This window comes from Hylaeus volcanicus, chromosome 5 (genome assembly GCF_026283585.1).
Source record: "Hylaeus volcanicus isolate JK05 chromosome 5, UHH_iyHylVolc1.0_haploid, whole genome shotgun sequence".
Classification (NCBI taxonomy): Eukaryota; Metazoa; Arthropoda; class Insecta; order Hymenoptera; family Colletidae; genus Hylaeus; species Hylaeus volcanicus.
In genome coordinates this window covers 27,699,290-27,715,463 of record NC_071980.1, presented here as the reverse complement: position 1 = coordinate 27,715,463, position 16,174 = coordinate 27,699,290, and the positions used below count along the sequence as shown (strand labels likewise).

General features: G+C 44.3%; 1 protein-coding gene and 1 long non-coding RNA gene across 2 annotated transcripts in view; both read right to left on the bottom strand.

The window, feature by feature from the left end:
• The window catches only part of LOC128877658 (E3 ubiquitin-protein ligase MYLIP), a 91,469-nt gene that overhangs the window by 44,021 nt on the left and 31,274 nt on the right, over window positions 1–16,174 (bottom strand). The gene's annotated exons all lie outside the window — the stretch shown is intronic.
• LOC128877660 (uncharacterized) overlaps window positions 10,911–16,174 on the bottom strand; it is a 30,349-nt gene continuing 25,085 nt past the window's right edge. Inside the window, exons 2-3 of the long non-coding RNA XR_008457279.1 lie at window positions 11,576–11,810; window positions 10,911–11,503 (exon numbers count right to left, since the gene is read on the bottom strand). This is a non-coding gene — a long non-coding RNA (uncharacterized LOC128877660). The remainder of the gene's footprint in view (window positions 11,504–11,575; window positions 11,811–16,174) is intronic.

Genomic DNA, 16,174 nt, shown 5'->3' with positions numbered 1-16,174 from the left:
CTAACCCATTCGAATCTTCCGTGAACGACGTTTCCCGATCGTTCTTTTGCTTTCCTTTCACTCTCCCAGCATTTGCGGAATACAAGTACGGCGAATGTGCCTGAGAGATTCCTGTCTAAGAGACGCGTGGTTATCCCTTCTTGGAAACTCCCTGCTCGACGGTGGATCGCTTGTCAATTTAATAGCGTTTAAATTTCACTCTTCCTCGACTCTCAGCGGCATGGCCTGCGATCAATTCGACGCCTCTTAGAAAGGATATCCAGTATCCACGGTTGTTCATCGAACAGCCAACCGAACTTTTCCAACGTATCGAGTAATCCTGGCCGCGATCGACGAATGATCGAAGCGACGCGATAAAGGCTCGAGTGCGTGCTCACGTTTGAGTGTCGGTTGCGAGAAAAGAGTGATGAAGCGTGAACCAGTTTTAAAAATACGCATCGCGTTTTGAGCACGCGATGACACGTCCAACGACTACGGGATTGTACGCGCGAAAGGCTTGAAAGTGCGACACTAATGAGGATCGGTGGAGTCGGGTTCGAAACCAATCGATTTGGAAATCCCGAGAGTTGTCGACTCGATTATTCGATGTCGACTCATCGTGTATTTTTTCGTTATTTAATCGAAGTGATAATCGTTGGAGTCTGTTGAAATTTACATTTCACAGGGACCTCGCGTGCCTCCAGAAGTCATGCAATGGTTAAGTCAACGATTTAGGGAAACAAACAAACTCTGTTTCCACTGACAGATCAATTTACACAGCTACGAAACACGTCGCGATTTTCCGGTCGTTTTTTTCATGCAACAAATGCGTCATCCGGCTGGACCGAGTAAAACAATCCCGTTTCGGTGAAAAGCAGAAAAAAAACAAAATAAAATACTGCGCTACGAAAAGAATAAACGAGAATTCGCATGAATCACCGTTGACCGTGCACAGTCGAATATTTATTAATGTACATACAACGGAGTGCACTGAACGTTCTACGATTAATCACACCGACTCATTGTTGGGCCACGAAAAACCTCCCACATTTTGGTTAAAATACAACAGGCGAAAATTCTCGATAAATTATTTCCAATATTACAGTTATTTGATGTTACGAGTCGCGGTTCATTGTGCGCATGTAAAGTTAAAAAAAAAAATTGCACGTTATGGTTACTCCACAAAAGTGGACGATAAACTAAACATTTGTTATCGGCATATTTGTTTGTAGCTTCACGTTGAAAATATATCTTGCGTTATCTCTGACAAGCGGGAGGGACTATGACTCTCCAAGGGCGATCACTCGAGGTGTCGGAACCTAGTTCTAGTATCCGAGATCAGTTCCTGAAGGAGTCATAGCCAAGTAAGTGGTCTACCTCCTCGTGGTTCCTGCCGTGAGTACCCCTTCGAGGGGAAACTAAGAGCCACCTCTGCGATCAATCCTCCGATCGGTAAAAAGCATGCAAATGCACCAATCCACATTTCTGTACACTGCGTTTTGATTTCATCTTCACTCAGAATACTAGTACGGATAATATTCGAACCTCTCAAATTCACAGAGTTCATCTTCACTCAGAATATTAGTATGGATAATATTCGAGCCTCCCAAATTCACACCGATCAACTCCAGATTCTAGAGAACGCAAACCCAATAATCAAGGAATCAGCAGTGACTGCTCGAATCTAAACGATTTATTGGGCCTGCGTGCGTGTCAACGGATTCGTTCGGCCAGCACCTCGATTTCCCAATGTTTTTCTCTCTCGATTGAAACACGCTAACCGTGGGTTACCCCCTCCGATTGCATTCGCACCGTTGTCGAACACTCTGTGTTCCGTTCCTCTTGTACAATCAACGAAAGCTCCGAAAGACACAAGAGATTCTCCAGAGGATTACCTCGAATGTTTCGCCGTGCAACAATTCGGTGTGTTAAGCTCCGGCACCGTTTTGAGCCGATTCGAGGCAGTTCCGTAGCGATGGTATCGTTAAACAAAATCGCGAATTTACACAGATTCGATTGCACGTCTAGTCCGAATCGGGGACCATTGAAATCGACATGCCTGTAAGAACGAGGTCCCTCTCTCGTTTCGCGTATTTGCTCGCAAATCCAGGAAGATTGGATTGTCGCCGTTAAAGGAAAAACCTGCTTGGGATTATTGTCGCGCTATGTGTATCCACGTGCTCGTCGAGTTTGAGCATACATTGTGGCTACAAGGACTTACAACTGGAGCAGAGGTCAATTAGCCCGATATTAATGTAATTCCGAGCATAAATTAGCGCGAATCAGGCGAAGTCATTATGCATCGGTCTGAACTTTGGAAGTACCTCTAAATGCAAATCCATCCTGGCATTGATATCCGTTTCTCGTAATTGAAACTATTTGCAAGTTTTAACTCTATTGTAGGAACTCTGAGCTATTCTAATCTTTGTTAGCTAGGCTAGACTGAGAAGAAGAGAAGATTGATCTCTGCGTTGTAAAAGACGATCAACGCCAGTCGACGACCTTTATTTACGAATACGGAAAAGTTAGTTTCGCCAGAAGTCATCGAAATCACGTAAATTCGATGCACAGCAAGCTATGGAGAAGCAAATGCGGTCATAATTTGCGTGGGATGGGAATAATCCAGCGCGTAATCCAGACGATTTACTCTTGTCCGCGCGCGTTCGTGACTTTACAACGAGTTTGTAATCCTTTAACGATCTACGTCGAGAGCTTACCTCGTTACGCGGGGCGTTTTCCACTTCTTACACACGGTATCCTTCGGCTTTTGCCCAACGTAACTTTCGAACGAGATTACCCGGATGCAACACGTCAATTTTTCTAATACTCTGCACGTGTATAGGTCGGTGGAAAATATTAATTCTTCGTACAAAAGATGCAAACGTGGCGAAGGTATAAATAATTAAGTTCAGATAAAGAAACAAAGCTCAAGCAACCGAACAGCCACGAACGAGAGAACTTTATTCTAAGATAATCGAGGAAATCCACGTAGTGAAAAGACGAATTAAGTCGCCGTCCGTGAAGACACCGAAGAATTGAAGAAATCACTGAATCGCAGACGAACGAAGCAGAAGAGAGCCGACAAGGGGACGGCGACAAAAAGGAACAAAAGAATCGACGTTTGACTACGTTTTACGTAATTTCCCGCGAGAACGAGCACTAATTAACGCCTTTGTGAGCCGACGAATCGACCGTCTCAGGATTCGTCTCGTCTCGGTCAAAGTAACGATACCCGATGATGCTTTTACAAATTGCAGATCATCCGCGTGTTTACGCGGGAGGATATTTAAAACGAGAACGCAAACGTTTGAACGGATGGAATTCACTGGGCGTTCATCAGAGTCAGTGCCCGTGGAATCGATGTATTCGTACCCTTCGTCGTTCGCGAATGCTCCAAAAATAGAAGTCCGGTTTTGTACACAGTTTTAATCAACCTTCTTCCTCGCCAACAGCCGTGGAATTCGATTACGACTATCGAAGCTTAACGATGCGCTTGATTTCGCTGTTGATATCGTAAAGGAGTATTTCCAGTGATTGTTTCTTTAGACTTTCCGTCTTGATCCTCCAGGTTTCTCGTCGATCTTTGTGATTTCGTTTTGTTCTTCTAATTGGTTCGGAACATGTTCTTCTGTCTAATAATCGATTCCGTACAATTTGTCCATTATTTCGAGAAGTTCACTTAACTCTCGACCGACCTCGCAATTTCTCTGAATATATTTTTATTTTCGATTCCGAACATTGAAACTTAATAGCCGCATTTGCAGTGCGAATGCCGCATGTCTTCTAAAATTAAAAATGTCCCGTAGCTAAAACAATTTGGAGGAGATTGTCTCGGATCAGGGATCAACGCCAACGTTTCAATTCGCGTGAAACGTGTCGATAATTGAGACATTTACCCCAAAAGCGGTTACTTGGAGAGTTAAGAACAGATCGCGGAGCAACGTTGAGAAAGAATCAAAGAAAAGGAGAGGATCAGAGAGAAGTGCATCCATCTTGGCTGTCGAACCGCTGCTAAATGAATTCCCGAGTCAATCGATTAATCTTTCCGCAATGAATACCTTTCGACGGAGGACCGTTTCACTTGGGAATTTCGAGCGGCTCGCGTTGAAGCCTCCTTCCTGCTCGATCTCGGAAATCGTATTAAGTATTCTAATCGGGATAATGGAGCACTTCCTCGGCGCATCGACGCGGCTCCATTTGGAATCGGACCCGATATAGTTTCCGCTCGTATTAACGCTCAATCGCACGAATTTTAATCGAACCCACAAACGGACGCCATCTTTTACAGATAGTCCGTAGACTTCATATTTTTTTGCTGTGATTTTTTAATGAATTTTTTCCCCATTACATAAGTCACGAGACGTGGATAAAAATCGAGGAAATAAATGTTACGCAAAAGGGTGTCGAAAGGCTTCGCAATTTCTTCTCGTTTCGAATAGAAAATGAAAAATGACCCAAGGTGTTGCGCAATCGACGCGAAAAAGAGGCAACGCGACGGTTCACTGTAAACTCGGGGATGCAAACAAAATTAGTCCCGCGGGCTCTTAAGAGCTCCCCGTTAATTAAACTCAATTTACGTAATCACAGTTGCCAAGAAGTTCCGTCATCATCTTCTGCAAACTTTGCCCCGCAAGTAATTTCTTGCACCGTGTATCGGTCGATATCACCATTAGCGAGTTAGTATATATTATGAAAAAATCAAATTACCCAATGCACCGTCCAAACTGTGCGCAAAACGTCGGATCGTGTATAGGGTGACTCTCAATCCACTCTTACCTATAAAAATATCCGTGCGCAGTTTGTCAGGAAAATCCCCGCGACCGCGCGTTATATCCCTCGAGCTTTAATTACGCCGCATCGAGAAAACAATTAAATCGACCCACCGGCGACCGTTCTTGCCCCTGTATTTACATTCGCGAAATTAATCGCGATATGAAACGCCCCAAGCCCAACAGAGTTCTTGCCCGACGTAGTCGCAGTTCACCGTAAATGCACGATCGAATTGATCCCACAGGATGAACGAAATCTGCATACTGCAAGCAACCGGGCTTCCACGGTATTTCCAGCTATCGACTCGGAACAATCATGCTATGATTACACCTTTTGTTCGCTTCCGTTTCACGCTATCCGAGTTGAAACCACGATTAATCCGAATTACGTTAATGATTGTTACCGAGTAGTTTCAACCGTTCGCAAGTTTTGAGGCAGCCGTTGGGGTCGGACTATCGAAGTCTAACGGTCGAACAGCTCGTGCTTCTTCGCAACGTGTATTCTGTATGTTGGACGTATTCGGAAAACGTGCACTCAAGTAAACGAAAATATTGCATATTTTATTCGTTCACGACGTGCAAATTAATACGGTGTACACGTATAAAGTTCACGTGCTGTTTCTTATTCATGAAACGTGCATAGTAGTTTTCACACTTCTGAAAATTAGCGACTCCTGCTTTAAGAATTTTCATTCAACGAACGGAGCTATCGATATTTCCAATACTTCTCGACTCGTCCGCGAAAATCTGGGAACAATCGGTGCATTTTTCATCTAGTAAGCAACGGTTCCGATGTATCGTGTCGTTAGTTACAGGTGGTCGATCAAGTAGCACGCGAGAACAGGAGCAACGGGACAAAATAGAGGGTTAGGAGTATATACCGTGAGTATACTCGTCAGATCCGCGGGACGAGACCGGCTTCTAATTTATTAGCAAAGCCATTAATCAATAATTACAATTCATAGCGAACGAGCAAGATATCGCACGTTCACTTCCTTGTTCTCCTCACGTTAATTTCCTTGGCTTCCATTAAGGTAATTACACATTCTGTATCGCGCCGCTGATATCGATCGCGGCGATGTTATCAACGCCACAATATCGTCCACGAACCCACCGACAAAATAAGTTAATTGAATTTCCGAACGATTTGGCTCCTTCGTTCGAAAATCACATTTTCAAAGAAACGGAAGTTCGATCGTCATTTACAAATTACAAGTATTCCAAATATCCGATGTTTTTCATTCAAACTCAAGATACCGAATGTTTCTATTTACTAAGAAACACAGCCTGTCTCGTTTAGATCTAAAATCACAACATCGCCCCTTGAAGCAGCCAAAATTAATAATACGTGACATCAAACGATTAACTTAAAAGGAAACCAACCTGCTTTGGTTCCTTTATGGAAACCCTTCGCCGAGTTAGGTATAGAGAGAATCAGCGTATACCCTTTGACGAGCAATAAGAGCGACAAAGCATGATGTTCGTAAGCCAATCTATACGACGTGTAACCGAGGTCGTTAAGCTACAAGATGGGCGTAAAGGAACCCCAGGGTACGCGCCGCAACAAAGCTACACTCAACGATGTTGACCTGCTTGTTACAGGTGTAACACACGACGTCTTCCACGAGGAGTACCTTCGAGGGCCTGAATCCTTACCCTATCGACCATGATACGTTCCACGGTGGATGTAAATGCAACGCAGCCCGTTGTATGCTTATCGGTTCGATGAACCCTCGGTTAGGGGTGTTCTAGACAAGATTCCCGTCTACGTGTACTTGGAATTTCATATTCATTTCATAATAACTTGATTATCATACTCTCACGCTCGAGTTGCTCGTAAACAAATCAGTCATCAGAGACTTCGATAACATTTATTCGATATTCCGCGAATATCATTCTAATTCTAAAACACATAATGATCGATAATGAGTAATCGTGGGTCGAACCACTACCGTATCGAAGGTGTGCAGTGCCAGAGGCCAGGCCTCTATTATCGCGAATTTCACAAGCAAGATGTTCGCGTGGAATTCTCGAGATTCCAGGATACGGGTAGACGCTGGGATCGTTGTATAACGGATAGCACACCCGCATATCCACGTTTGCTACTCGAAGTGCCGACAGTTTGTCTGATTTGTGCGTTTCTTCCAAACTCGCGAATACGAGTAAACACTCACGAGGGAACACTGAGAACTACTCGGACTTGATTCCGGTGAAACTTTCCTCGGTCGTTAATAGGACTAATGTCAAATTATTCTAAATCTTTCAAACATCTTTCCGCTGTTACAAATACAAGAACCGCTGCAGACATCTATATTCCTTCGCAAGAAAGTGGACACGTCGCAGAGTTAATTAATCAGTGTGACGTATAAATAATGCTCGATTCGAATTTCAAATTCAACGAATACACGCTGCACGATCATCAATATTTGCGTGCACGCGCCAAAAACTCGCGTAACCCAGAAACGTTTGCTCGAGCCGGGAGGCGCAGAGTCCAAGGCGCGATTCGCTTGGGTTTTTCCAACAACGCCGTTTCCGTGGGCGTCGACCAACGCTTTCTCTAATTCGGAGCAGCTGCATTTCTTTACTTTTCTCATCTTTTGTAACACCGACGTTTTCGTCACGGCAGACTTTGCCCCGACGACGAAGTCGACGCTGGTTAGCGGAATAGCTGGCAGCCAACGGTGCTTGGACTTTGGCCGCTGGAAAAAATAGCCAACGCGCGTGCACCGACCGCACAGTGCAACTCGAATTCTGGGCACGCAACGACCGAGTGTCGATGAAAATACTTCTCGCGCGAGCAGTCTAAAACAGCGGCTTCCAGGAACTTTTCAGGGGTGGTTCTCGAAGGAGAGAATGTCTAGGCTTGAAATATATAGCAGAGAATCGTTCGAATTTTTTACTCGCTGGTTACAAGAGATTGCGTAAAAAGAATTTCTGGTTCAGATAAAGTCTCTGTTGTAGTTTCAAAGAACAATTCTTCGAAATGTCTTTAGGTCTTGCAAGGGTCCTGTGTCTGGAAGTGACGTCCAATGCAACCAGACATGTTTCCTACACCAACTTCAATAGAATAAAATAAAACGAGTAACTCGACTCCTCCTTCCACCGCTTTAAGTTAACACGAGCGATTAAATCTATTGCCTGGAGTTCCAAGCGCGTATTATCCTCAATTTTCCCTGTTGGAGAAAGTTTACCAACCCCCGCACCTACAACGAGAGAAACTGAATGGAAATGTAAACGCGTTCCTTTGGACGCTAACTGGAGGACCGTGAAATAAACTTCGTCGATTCGGTTAACTTTCTTGGCGATCAAAGAAAAAGGAGAACGTCCCCGCGTAAGAAGACCGTGACATCGGGTAATTCTCAGCTTATCCTCGATCCGAAAGCTCGGTTGTTGAAATCCTGCGACCGTGGCGTTATTCCCCAGGTAAGAAATACGGGAAGTCCGATGCTTGTGACGCAAGAAAAAAGACAAGCCTGCATCGAGGAAGTTTCTACGAGTTCGTGTCGAGTGGGGAGAGGGCGAAAACGATACTCTTCGCGCGAAGCAGAACAGAGGGGTGGGAAATAAGGCGAAACTGAAAAGACGATCCGAAACAACGCCGTGGAGAGTCCTCTTTCTCCGATTTCGATCGAGACCACCTACCCCTGGCTGTCTACCCTCGCGCCCCTCCGGATTCTTTAATCGTTCCGTGCTGATTCGTATCCTGAAGTTGTTCGTCCGTGCAGATGCTCCGTTCTATTGCCTCGGTATCTCCTGTCCGCCTCGCCGTTTATTCCACCACCATCCGTCCGTCGCCCCTTTGTTCACCCCCGACCGAGTCTTCGCCCAAGCTTTTACCGAAGCTAATCAACCTTTCCTCGACTGACGAGCCAACCGATACCATCGACGACCCTTCTTACGTGCCGTCTTCTTTGCGCACTTGAAGCTAATTAGACCTTAAACTAGCGTATCGTCAACTTGGAGACCCCCCTTCGATGAAAGGATATTTTTAAATCCCTCGGAAATTCGACTTATTAATATATCTTGATATACATAATTTTTTAACGAAGCTTCCTCATCCGTCTATTATAAATATGAAATTATGTAGACATTGCTTTCCAACCGAGGCTAAAGAACCTTTCCTCGACGAACAAGCTTACGAGCCTTCCTGTTCGCCCTCTTGAAGCTAACAACAGCTTACAAGATACGTCGAGCACGAGACACGAGTAAAAGGCAGATAAAAGTGCTGCGGGCTGTATAAAACTTTGTCGATAACGATGTCATTGCACGATAGCGAAGTCTCGATAAGTGTATTCGGTCTGCTTCGCGCCGAGAGATGGAACGCAATTAGAGAAACAATAATGGAACATCGGGATAGAAACGAATTCTCTGTTCCGAGGATGGCGACGTTCCCTTAATCTTATCACTTATATAACAACACCTAAGGAAAAGTGGCTTCCTTTCTCATTTATTTTCAGCAGAGTCAACCAGGCCCCAAATAATCTTTGGTAAATACAGGAAACGTATAATAACCGAGCAATAATAACAAGTATACCGACCTATGTTCTTCTGCGATCGTTCTATAACCAATTGCATTAGCCTGCACCGCCAGCTGTCTATTCAGATGCAAAAAGCTGCGCATGGGTATTCACATTTGGTGACGTAAAAATTGTTGAATCACCTCCCACTCGAGGACTGCGCCGTTGCTCGGAAAACGTGATCCAAAGTCTGAACTGTCCATTTTGTTTATGTGCGAACAGTGAAATGTTCTTGGAATAAATTTGCTTCTGCTAGACTTGATTAATTTTGCTTTCACGTGCTTTCGTTCCGATATATTCTGTACTACGTTTCAACGGATGGTTTAAAAATAACCAGTTTGGAGTCAAACTTTCGCGATGATGTATTCCTTCGATATATTGGACCTGTTTAAAAATAGTCAGGAGGCGAAGTGACCAAAATACGCAATACTTTTCGGGGACACCCTGATAGACCTCGCTGCCTATCACGCGTTCTGGCACGTGCACCCACGTGCTGCCGAGAGGTGTTCGAGTGATTTCTCCCAGCGTTACATAGTCGAGGCACGAGCTATAAATACGTTGCGTACTAAGTAAAGTTGTGCCGCTCTTAAACTTATTCCTTCAAACAGCGTAACCGGAATACAGAGCAGCCTCGCCAATCGTTTTACCGATATTCCCTTGCACGTAACTATCAGGACCGATTTAACCATATCGCGGCACGAACTATTCCTTCGCTTCGAATTTAGCAGCCGTGACTCAAGCAGGGAAACTATTATTGTACACTTGGATCGAGAGCTGTAGATCTGCACTTGGCGATCGACTTGAACCCCGTTGAATTGTGACATCGAGTTCTCAAACGTTTAGAAAGTCTTCGCGAGCACTTTCAGCGTTAATAAAACGCTCGGAAATATTCAATTAATCGTTCAGATTCCCCGAATACACGTTTACCTTCTCGTTCGATTACGGAATCTCCGTAAGAATTCTTGCCTCCGAGAAAAGAATTCAGTCCCGAGGACAGAGAAATCCAAACCACCGTAAATCAGTTGGAGCGTTCTGTATATATGTATCTCGCCAAAGGAAAGAGTCTCCAAGGTCTAAACAATGTTTGGAAGATGAGACTAGCGAACCCGCGGTGACGTCGCGCGGGAGAGCTCGTCGCCCGCGAAAGTGGCATAAGCACGTGGTCTCGTGCCTTGTGTCACGCTCTGGTCGCGTGCTAGAGCATACGTGACAAGTGTCCGTGCGTGTATCCTCGGTTAGGCTACCCGTCGTATATCGCGGAGCTCTAACCGTGAATTCGTATCAACGCGCGAAAATGGAAACCTGGACGCGACTGACCCATCGCTGTGATAAGAGCTTGAGATGGGTAAAATTCAAAGTATTGCATTTTTTTAAACTCTAGTTAACAGCTAAATGAACTCGATTATGTTAGATTTGTTACAAAATACACGTTTCATAATAAATGCTCCAACGTGAGCCAATGCGTTAATAAACAAATAAAAAGCTGGAGAGCAAGATTAAGGAATTTAGCGCCTCGAGAAAGTCGGAATGACGCTCGTTTTCTTGCGGATGACCCACCTCCAGTTATGCAAACAGGTTTTATTAGCGCGTCGCGAAGATTATTTCAGATGCTCGTGCAATTAGTTTCGCGGAGTAAGCACGCCACGAATAAAATCATCCACCGTCCGCCTCGGGGGACAGTAAAGTTTTCACGAGCGAAGGAAGAACCAAGAAGAAAGTGTACCACGAAATAAAAAGATCTTCCGCAGAGGGTCCGGCAGCTGGTTGACCTAAGTAATTGCTCGCTATTTTGTTAGTCTTCGTCTTCCTTTCATTCGAGGCAACCGACTTTGTCGCAGCCATCTGCTATCGGCTTTGGAAAATGTCGAGAAAAATTTCACCGACGGCATTACTGCGAAATTATAGTCATCGCGATCTAATCACTCTAGCGAGCGAATGGAAACTCTATAGAGCTTGTTTCGTGTCAATGATTTGCGAGCGAAAATTCAATCGTAATGGTTCGCTCCTTTGCAAGTAAATTATTTTATTTTGTACTTTTGATACTGTTCAATTTGACAGAAAATATTTCGAAGTGAGAAACTGAAATTAATCGCGACAAGTTATTTTTGTATCTTCTTCTTATTCGCAAATGGCGCAAACAAAGCCACGAGTGGAAAACCTCTTAGCTTCTTCGTGCTCTTTTTGCCGTAGTCCCTGGGATGACCATATATCCTCCGGTGTTTCTCGAGCAGCTCGACGCTAAAAGAAAATAATAACAGTTCGCGCGTCAAAAATCGCCAGGGTCTCGGATTTATGGCTCTCCATACTAACCGCTTTTTCGAGCAGGAATATCCTGTTCGGTGTACGCAGCAATAAAGGTGTTAGGGTCGCTCAACCAAAGGACGTACGTGCTAGCGAAGCTCGTCGAAGGATAAAGATACGTGGATCCGTGACTCACCTGGAAAATTTCTCCAGCTCTCGCGAATTACATGGCGAATCGAGGCTACGTGCACAAGCCCACGTTGCGAACGCGCGTTATTAGAGGCGAATACCTGGCGTTTCTTACCTGGAAAGAGCAAAACACCGAGGTTAATTCAAGGTAGTACGCAGAGATCTCAACGATTCGAATGCATAGGAACGTTGAAAGATCGTGGAAGGATAGGGTAAAATTGGTTTGGAATGGTACGCTAGGTGTTCAGGTAGTTTTTTTCGATGATTCAATACATACTCGTTTCTTTTTACATCTGTCAAAATAATATAGTTGCGATGATTATATTTATTTACTTCGATCACTCGAGTTACTAGCAGAAATATTTCTCTTACTCCACCGTCCACGCAATAATACTTCCTTTTTTCCAAGAGTTTCGCGAACCCCATTTTTAAAAAACAATGTCGTACACACAGCCGCTCGGAGTAGGAACTTTTGAGTCGTAGCTAACGGCATTCCTTTCGTTCCTCCATCCACGGGAAACGCTTCCTCTCCTCCGAGGGCTCGCATACCCCATTTTTCAGAAACAATGCCGCGTGCACAGACATCGCAGCCGAGCATTGTTCGTATACGGAAGACGTTTCGTAAGTCTCGACCGTATGCGCCGTGCCGATAAACGAAAAACAAGGTGCGAGTCGTTTTGTTTGTCGCGTCATTTCCGGCCGAGTCCATGAACGTAATTTCCTGTCCCGGTTCAGCAACACCGCCTCGTGGCCTTTAGTGCCGTTAACCGATGGTAAAATGCAATTCGAGGCGACGCTGGGAATATCAACGCTCCTCGTGCACGCGATTTCGGGCGGGCAGCGAAACGCTATTAAACGTGCAAAACGATTATAAATAACTCGCGACAATCGCATTACCAGACGCGCGAATTACAGCCGCAGAAGCAGTCACGCGAAATATTTGCATACTCGGTTGCGTCTCGTTACCGCCAGGTCGATATTAAAATTGATGTCGAATCGATGGAATCGTTTAAACACAACCACCTACGTTCCAAATGTAATTGAATTCTAGAAATTAATTCTCAGTGGATAAGAATCCTCACCTCAACAGATATTTTAGAGGTTTCGAAGAAATTATGAAAATCTCTCCACCAAAGCTCCAACTTCAACTTCAGCAATTTCTTTCCTAAACAACCAAAAATTTGAATCAAATCCGAAGGGTTATTATTTTCCACGTCGCGTGGGTATAAACTGTTCGATTTGACTGAAACTCATCCCTTGGGCCATCGAACGATAGACACAACGTATTTCTGTTTCCCAACACCTGCTATTCACGGTTGCTCCTATTGTAGGCGCGAAACTCGCGCTATTTGCTGCACGAGTACCGATACTACAGAAATAAATTCCATAAAAATATCCGAATACACGAATCTCAACAAACGCGTGTTATCGTTCGATTTTATTTATCCTTTTTTTTTTTTTTTGCTTTCGATGGATGAACATCGAACCTCGTTTCGCCGAAACTCCGAAAATGTCGTTTCCGACAGGCTCGACGTGCGCGAATTGTAATATCGTCGTGTCGTGTATACAGTTCTCGTGAAAACTCGCCGTATAACCGAAACCCTCGTCCACGTATGTTCGCGAGTCGTAACTCCGCTGTCGCTGAAAGAAACGCGTTTCGTATATGAAGTCTGCGAACACGCTTGTGCACTTTCTGGTCCGATTAATTCTACGTAACTTCGACGCGAGTTCAAAATAAATATGCCATTTTATTTTGAGCGGAATTTTCACGTAAAATGAAGTATGTTTTGCCGGGCGTTATTTGCTCGTGGGTGTTCTGGGAATTACTGGATTTTTCGCAGGAAGAGTTATTGGGTTAAATAAAGCCAAGGAAATTTTATATAAAAATAGTTTCGATCAAACGTAAAGTGGATGAGCATTCTTGGTCCTTGAAAATTTAATAATATTTGCATTAATGCCTTTGTAAACAGAAATAAAAAATACGTAAACCATCGAATGATCTATGCTTCCATGTAGACGAAAAACAATGTCCACAATTTATCTCGTTTAGGGAGAATCGCAGTTCGCGTAAATCAGCCTATACAAGCGACAATTGGGTAAAGATTGGCAATATCGCACGCTTCTAAGTGCATATATCGCTAATGCGCGTACGTCTATTAGCGTGTCCTGCAATCGGTAGCTATTGTTGCGCTGTATTAGCATGATTGCACGGGAGTGGTTGCACGTTCGAGTAACCGTAATGGACTTATCTGGCCACGATGCATTGATTTTCCATACACGAAACCATCGAAATTGGCCGTTATATTTTCCAGAAATGTCCGTGGTAGCATCGACTGGAAATGCTACGCATATTGTGACAGTTGATATTTATTCCACGCCCAATGACGGTCGATTGTAATATTGTTTACCGCCCAACGGTGGTGGTCGTAAAAGTGGCGCATCGAATTCGAATCTCCGTACTATAAACGCTTCAGAAAAAAAAAAACATGTGAACTTTTCACGCTGTGCGAATTTCTCATGGATACTCGCGACTACTATTCATTTAGTAACTTCGTTTTTCATCTCGTGATTCAGCGGAGAGTAGATATTTTCAAGGAAGGAATAAATTTCAGTTATCAGAGGCCGAGAATCGACGAGTTTTCGTTGTCGAAATTATTCCCTCGGTGGAGCGGTTCGTTTTAATTGAAAACCATAAATCTGAGCGCGGAAATATAATGTCGACAGCGCGATTCTCCTGGAATCCACGTCGAAACAATGGCCGCCATCACTCGTCGTCCAGCTAGTCGCACGAAAGAAGAAAATACAGGTGCGAATCTTATTCGACCACGTCGTCATTCGCCAAGCAGAGTCGTCCACACTCGGCAAATAATTTCTATACTGCATAAAATACGAAATTCCTGCCACGTACAGGTCAACGGAGATCTCGAGCTCATAGGTGGGCTTTAGGGTCGTGGGCGTCACGGGGGCCACTTTATTGCCGCGACGTACGAATACCTGGAAACCCATTATCGGCCCTGGTATCCGCGATACGTGTCCAGTGATTCCCACGGGAAATTTCAAAAACGATACCAGCGAGCGTCCCGCGGCTCGGATCAAGATTAATCAACGTCGTTCCGTTGGGGCACTTTATGAAAAATTCCCGTGTCCCGGCGCAAAAATAATGGACCCACATGTTTGCTCGCGCGGAAACTTGCGGATAATCGCGCCGAACCCTGCCCGACAGAAAATTTACGACGGAGAAGTGCTCGGCAAAACACCCGTAGACAAATCGAGACCTCTAATTACGCGAGCCGTGCGATAGCCGACGAAACGATTGCAAAGGAGACAGGGACGATGAAACGTTTCGCGACGCGAATCGTTTTCCAATGACTTTGACATAGAGTGCGCAGTTGCGGATAGTTTTTAACGGCAACCTTTAGCGCGCTGGTTTTTAACCTGTTGACGCGAGTGAAAACAGTATTTCGCAAACACGAACCTCGTGGTTTATCTGTCATCGTTATTTAACATTTTTACAACGAGCGACTCCAATAATTAAAGAATGGTTATTTCGACGCAATCCTCGAGTCGCGATATAAAAACGCAGTCGTTCTCGTTTAGTGATATGAATAAACAACGACATAAATATTTCACATAAATATTCAAGCTCGTTTAATCGCAATACTGTATTTCTTCAACCGGTTGTTATGCATATCTACCAGTAAACGAGGACTCCGTTAATTTTATTTACCGGCGATAAATTGAAACCGGTAACGATGAAAACGCCTACGAGTCGCAATATTGGGTCTGGTTCCTCTGTGCTGGCGCGATGCCAAAGGTCCTTCGACGATGGTTTCGAGATGGAAACGCGTGAAACCGAACATCTTTTGTTTACACGAAAACTCAAGCCTCCATTGGTCGCTTTCCTCGAACGAGCCAGCCATTTTCGAGCCATAAGCTCTGTAATAGTTCCTTTCAGATGATCTGTTTAGTTTTCTGTGTTGCACATCGAATATTACTTGGCATTACGATCGATCTCGTTTCTTCGTATCTGGGATCAGGACTTATCCACAACATTTACTCCGAGGAGCTCTGAATTTTTAAACATTCTCTAGCAATTATTTTTATTTCAGAGCTGAGGCTTTAAGAAATGTAATTTGTTAGTTTAAAATACATGGATCAGATTAACCAGGTCGATAATACGTTAAATAATTGAACGCGTTTCAAGAGTCGCGGCAGTTTAACCAAAGAACCTTATGTACGCTCGGTCTAATTGGAAAAGCACGCGATTACTCAGAGTATTAACAGATTTCTCTTTTTGCTTGGCCAACTTCCGAACGCTCGAAGAAGTTAAACGCTCGGCGTATGACAAGTCGAAAACTTCGCGTTGCTTTGTCGTCGCCCGTAACCGTCGGGTCGAAATCGACTTGGGGTAAATTGGAAAAATTCGAGTGGAAGCAAAGTTGCCCGGCGACGATGAAATTGGAAAACGTGGAGAAGCGT